Below are 6,335 nucleotides of genomic sequence, written 5' to 3'. Positions count from 1 at the left end.
CTACAAAGACACAGAGAGAAAAAATGACAGAGGTTAGAAACACATGCACTAAGGAGGCAGGGGGTCATGAAATTCTTACTATTCCCATACATGTGATGGAACAAATCTATGTAGAGTACAAAGAGAAAGCCACATTTCTAGCAGCTGGATCCACACTATAGCTACAAAAATCACTTTATAACTTCCTAAGAATGCCAAGTCCTATTGTATTGCATTTTCTCCTTTTGATGGGCTAAAAAGTTATGGACATTCTTCAGCAACTTCAAATTTTGTGTCTGTCTCTTCCCTGCTGTTCTTGGCTCCTTAAAGCTCATTCATTTGATCAATTATTTCAGACAAAACTATTTGTCAACTTTCTAGTCGGAGTCACTGAGAATATACTGTATCTCATGAATACAATTTTCTAGCAATACAATAGATCCAGCCATAAAGAAGTGCTGTCAACTGGATGAGAGAAGAAAAGTTATAAGGAAATCCTTCATGTTGGAAGGAAATATACTGAAATGTAGAAAAGCTATACACAAAAGCTCTGACATTTAACCCACTGTGCTATGTGGCCATTGGAATCCATTAAAATGTACTCAAATCATCAGACTGCAAGAAATTAACATATCATTTTCTACCCAGACATGGCTTCTAGAAAGCAAGGACTATTCTAACTAACAACCTTACCTTCAGAGTGTGTCTCTTGCAAAATATTCAGGTGAAGAGCTCTTTGTTGGAGGAGCCTTCTTTTGGAAATTTAATGGTACCATTCACTCCCAGAAGAATTCCCAAAAAAGTTCTCTTCTGAGGTGATAAATAAATAAATAAATAAATAAATAAATAAATAAGCAAGCAAACAAACAAACAAAAAACTCTATTTCCAGTGAAGCAGGTAATGCAGTGAGAGTCTGGGAAATTTGCTGTTTCTTTCTTTTTAATATTGATTTCATTTGGAAACTGCTCCTTATTTACACAGCTCTGAAACCATAACCAGATGTTCCATGTCTCTATGTTTTAGGATCAACACATTGTATCTTTCAGATTTTTAAAACTGAATGAATCACCTGAGTCCCACTGAAAATAGTGTCTTTTGCTTTCTTAAAAATCATCTTTCACTGCTTTGTTGGAAAGATTATTCCCCAAATCACTCAAAACAGGGTACAAATATATCTATTCTCACCAAAAGTTACTGAGAACTTATTCTATAAAAGGCAATACACAAGGTGGCTTTGTCACAAAAAATAAACTGAAAGTTATCTGACCACAGGAAATCAAAAGTACATTGGATGAATCTATCATGCCAATAAAGAGCTAAAATGTAATAGTCTGATAAAGGTAATTCAGCTGAGGGTAGGATTATTGAGGAGAGACCTCCAGTTCAAGAAAACCTGTTATGATCACATAGCTATAACTCCTCTGTACTGTAACCATACTCATCTGGTTTTTGGATGCAACCAAATGCAATCAAGACTAAGAAGAAGATATATTAATTCAAACCCATTCTAGGCTGCTTTCCTATAAACATGAAATTCCCTGCCCATATAGTTATTATACCTGTGCGGGTGTCCAAGAGTCCATAGGTAGGAATGGAGACCTTGGAAGTAAGTTGTCAGCTCATACTCTGAAAATGACATTTAAGAATTAAGAAGACAGGCATGAACAACTGCCCTTCCATTTTGGGGTTTATGGTCACCTAACAGAGAAAAGAAAAAAAAGAGGAAAAATAACATCTTAATACAAAAATATGCATGCAGACAGATGTGTCTATATGTACACAGGGCACACACAATCTAACAATAAAACAAAAATATGCATGCATACAGATGTGCCTATATGTACATAGGGCACACAGAATCTAACAATAAAACAGTTATGAAGTGTGAGTATGCTATGCTACGCACATACTGGGAACGGTGGATATTACTAAGTCCTCTGTGTGTCACATGCACAAATATGAACCACTCTCCCTTTCCCCATAAGGTCCAAAGGACAGAGAACAGTTCAGTAATAATTATGTTTTTGAAATAAAATATTCATGTTCTATTAAGACTGTTATAAATTTTTTTGAATACTACTATAAAAATTAACAATCCCAGGCCTGTAATCCCAGCGACTTGGGAGGTTGAGGCAGGAGGATCACAAGTTCAAGGCCAGCCTTAGCAACTTAGTGAGACCATCAGCAACTTAGTGAGACCCAGTCTCAAAATAAAACATAAAAAGGGCTGGGTTCATGGCTTAGTGGTTAAGTGTCCATGGGTTCAATCCTTAGTACCAATTAATAAATAAGTTAGTTTTTTAAAAAGCAACAAAACCATAATCTCTTCATTTCCATTCCATAAAGTCTAAGGACAAGTTCTAACAATTTCACTGGCAAACTAAATCTATTCTAACTTACCAATTTTCACAAGACCATCTTTATAGAAAAATGCACATGCCAATAATATCTGAATATCTAGAAAGGTTGTATTCAACTAAATTATGCTAAACATTTTTTAAAAAGTAGTCTAAAATTTGCCCCAAAGTAACAATCTAGTGAAAGGGTGCATTCAAGTGCAATAAGCAAGTGTCCTAATCATTTTTCATTTAAAAGACATCCATAAACAATGTTTATCTATAATTTTGAAAAAGCATATAAAATCAACTTTTAAGAAATTTGTTCTAATTAGTTATAAATGACAGTAGAATGCATTTTGACACATCATACATGAATGGAGTATAATTTATCACTTCTGGTTGTACATGATGTAGAATCACACCAGTCATGTAGTCATATATGTACATAGGATTGTAATGTCAGATTCATTCTACTATCCTTCCTACCCCCATACCCCTCCCCTCCCTTCACTCCCCTCTACCTAATCCAAAGTAACTCTATTCTTCCTTAGCCCCACACTTTTTATTGTGAATTAGCATCATTTATCAGAGAAAACATTCAGCTTTTGTTTTTTGAAGATTGGCTTCTTTCACTTAGCATGATATTCTCCAGCTTTATCCATTTACCAGCAAATGCCATTATTTCATTCTTCTTTAAGGTGGAGTAATATTCCATTGTGCATATATACCACATTTTCTTTATCCATTCATCTGTTGAATGACACGTAGGTTGATTCCATAGTTTAGCTATTGCAAGTTGAGTTGCTGTAAACATTGATGTGGCCGTGCCACTGTAATATGCTGTTTTTAAGTCCTTTGGGTATAAACCAAAGAATGGGATAGCGGGGTCAAATGGTGGTTCCATTCCAAGCTTTCTGAGGAATCTCATACTGCTTTACATAACAGTATCACCAGTTTGCAGTCCCACCAGTATTGAACCTTTCCCCCCACATCCTCGCAACATTTATTATTGCTTGTAATATTGATAATTGCCATTCTGACTGGAGGGAGATGAAATCTTAGAGTATTTTTGATTTGTACTTCTCTAGTTGCTAGAAATTTTGAAGATTTTTTCGTATGTTTGTTGATGGACTATATTTCTTCTTCTATGAAGTGTCTGTTCAGTTCCTTAGACCATTTGTTGATTGGGTTATTTGTTTTTTTGGTGTTAAGTTTTTTGAGCTCTTTATATATCTTGGAGATTAATGTTCTATCTGAAGTACATGTGGTAAAGATTTTCTCCCATGCTGTAGGCTCTCTCTTCAAATTATTGATTGTTTCCTTTGCTGAGAAGAAGGTTTTTAGTTTGAATCCATCTCCATTTATTGATTCTTGATTTTATTTCTTGTGCTCTAGGAGTTCTGTTAAGGAAGTCAGATCCTATGCTGATATGGTGAATATTTGGGCCTACTTTTCCTTCTGTTAGGTTCAGGGTCTTCTCTGTTCTAGACTCCCAGTCTTTGATCCACTTTGAGTTGAGTTTCTTGATCTTTGAATAACCTCAGTGTAACTAGAAACCCAGATCTGACAAAATGAGGAATGCATTTGATTACTTATATTCAGAGTTCCCCCAAAGATGAACAGAGCAAACCTTAAATGTGATTACTGATATCAAATTTATTGATTACCCAATGATCAAATGAAAAATGGTATGATCTCAAAATACTTGTTAGTGCTCTCTGAAGCCATCTGCAGAGCACTATGTCACAAACTTTATCAAAGGTACTTACAGGTTTTCTTCTATTGTCCTGTTAACCATTCAAATATCTTGAAATACTAGGTTTATGTAAAATTGTAATGCTGTAACTTTTATATACAAAGTTAAGCCCCAAACATACAATGATAGTTAAAATTTGCATTTGTCTTCTGAATATAGACATAATGATTCAAGATTATTATCTGATTTACTTCATATTCTAGCTTCATGGCAAGTCTAAACAAATTCAGAAACATTTATCAATATGGCAACTTACACTTCTATTTTCAAAAATACTTTTCCCAGAATAATCTTAGCTAAGATTTTAACAAAGGGTATTTTATATATTTTGTATTTATCTCATCTACATCTTTTATCATATCCTGATACACTATCATAGCTCTAAATAATTTGCATCCAATGGAACTTTCTGTGACAATAAAAATATTTTATCATCTCATGCTGTCCAATATAGTAGGCTAGAGCCACATGTGGCTACTGAGCATATGAAATAAGGTACTGTGACTTTAGAACTTGATATTTTTAAAAATTTATTTATTTATTCTAATTTGTTATACATGACATCAGAATGCATTTCAATATGTAATACATTTATATAGAGGACACTTTTCATATCTCTGATTGTACATAAAAGAGAGTCACACCATTCGTGTCTTCATACGTGTACTTAGGGTGATGATGTCCATCTCATTCCACCATCTTTCTTATCCCCATGCCCTCTCCCTCCCCCTCCCTCCCCTTTGCCCTATCTAAAGTTTCTCCATTTCTTGCATGCCACTCCCACATACACATCCCCATTATGGATTGGCATCCATACATTAGAGAAAACATCCAGCCTTTGATTTTTTAGGATTAGCTAACTTCACTTAGTATGATATTCTCCAAGTCCATCCATTTACCTGCAAATGCCATGATTTTATTCTCTTTTAATGCTGAGTAATATTCCATTGTGTATATATACCACAGTTTCTTTATCTATTCATCTATTGAAGGGAGAACTTATTATTTAATGTATAATGTCTGATGTCTATTATACTGAACAACAATATAAACTATAGCTGTTACAAAATAAAATTCCTAAGAACATTTAAGATAATCTTACAAAGGACAGTTAAAAATATTTTAAAAAGATTGGTGAATCTTTCAAGAAGTACAGAAATATCTCCCAAAGGATAAATGTTATTCCTATTTTCTCAAAAAGAATATAAAATAAAATTAATAAAGGAAAGAACTTGATTTTAATTGTCCAAAGTCAGAAACTTGAAATTAAGTGTGACTCTCAGGTGACTATTTTGTGTAATTTTGTTTGTTTTTGTCATTGAGGAAGTTCAATGAACTGTAGAAATGTTAAGTATTCCTTCTTCCTTATTATCTTAGTTTCCCTAGACTATACAAGCACAGAACATTATTCTATAAGTAATGGTAAGAAATAGCTTGCAACTTTACATGTTTTCTCTGTGAAAATGAGAAACAAGATGGTATTTGGGGTGGGGGTGGTGAATCCAGCCCTAAATTATGTAACCTTGTTGCTACTGCAGCCTAGACCAAAAAGGATTATAAAGTAGATGTAGATCACAGAACTATAGTGGATATTTGCCCAATGCCCTTTGGGTCCAAGTGTTTATATTCCCACTTAAGGGACACATGGTACTCAAATTGTGTCTGGGTGTTGCAAAGGTTTGCATTTTACACCAATATATGGATTTGGCACTTGTATGGATAATGTTAAAAAACATTATATAAGTAAAGACTATTGATACACCCTCCTGCTTGTTCAGATTTGTAAGCTCAATATCAATCATTCTTTGACTGAATTATAAATCTCAATGGTTGTTGCTGAACAATGGTAAATAAAAACTTAAGGGCCAGAGAAGCAGTATATCACTATGCATACTTAATTCTCTGGTCTCAAACATAGTAAATGTTGCCCTAAAAATTCCTGCTAACAAATATGTGGATGTAAGTCTGGAACAGTTGAGTTTTCTGAATTTTGGAAAATGTTTTTTCAAAATAAATATTTTTATTTAGTTTTAAGAAAACTACACAGACACATTCCTTCAACTAGGATTTAAGTTAAGATAATGTATCACTGTTTCTGCAAAGCCTGCTACTTCTGTGGGAATCCTGGAAAAATATCAACTGATATGCTTTATACCCAATTCTTCCACAATTGGGTGGTGGAAACAATATTCCTCTATACATGGAAAAGAGTACTTCTAAACTGTTTCTTTTCATCATAATCTCCATGGATATCCTTAGA

General features: G+C 34.0%; 1 protein-coding gene across 36 annotated transcripts in view; it reads right to left on the bottom strand.

Annotated features, from left to right (window-relative positions):
- Positions 1 to 6,335, bottom strand: part of LOC110598540 (uncharacterized) — a 287,890-nt gene that overhangs the window by 203,500 nt on the left and 78,055 nt on the right. For 31 of the 36 annotated variants that reach the window (XR_013438651.1, XR_013438630.1, XR_013438632.1 and 28 more), the window contains 2 exons: positions 1,540 to 1,678; positions 673 to 789 (listed from right to left, as the gene is read on the bottom strand). The gene's annotated coding sequence lies outside the window, so the exon portion shown is untranslated. The remainder of the gene's footprint in view (positions 1 to 672; positions 790 to 1,539; positions 1,679 to 6,335) is intronic. The other 5 variants (XR_013438640.1, XR_013438641.1, XR_013438648.1 and 2 more) reach the window with 1 other exon arrangement.

This window comes from Ictidomys tridecemlineatus, chromosome 5, assembly GCF_052094955.1.
Source record: "Ictidomys tridecemlineatus isolate mIctTri1 chromosome 5, mIctTri1.hap1, whole genome shotgun sequence".
Taxonomy (NCBI): Eukaryota; Metazoa; Chordata; class Mammalia; order Rodentia; family Sciuridae; genus Ictidomys; species Ictidomys tridecemlineatus.
This window is presented reverse-complemented; position numbering and strand designations above follow the sequence as displayed.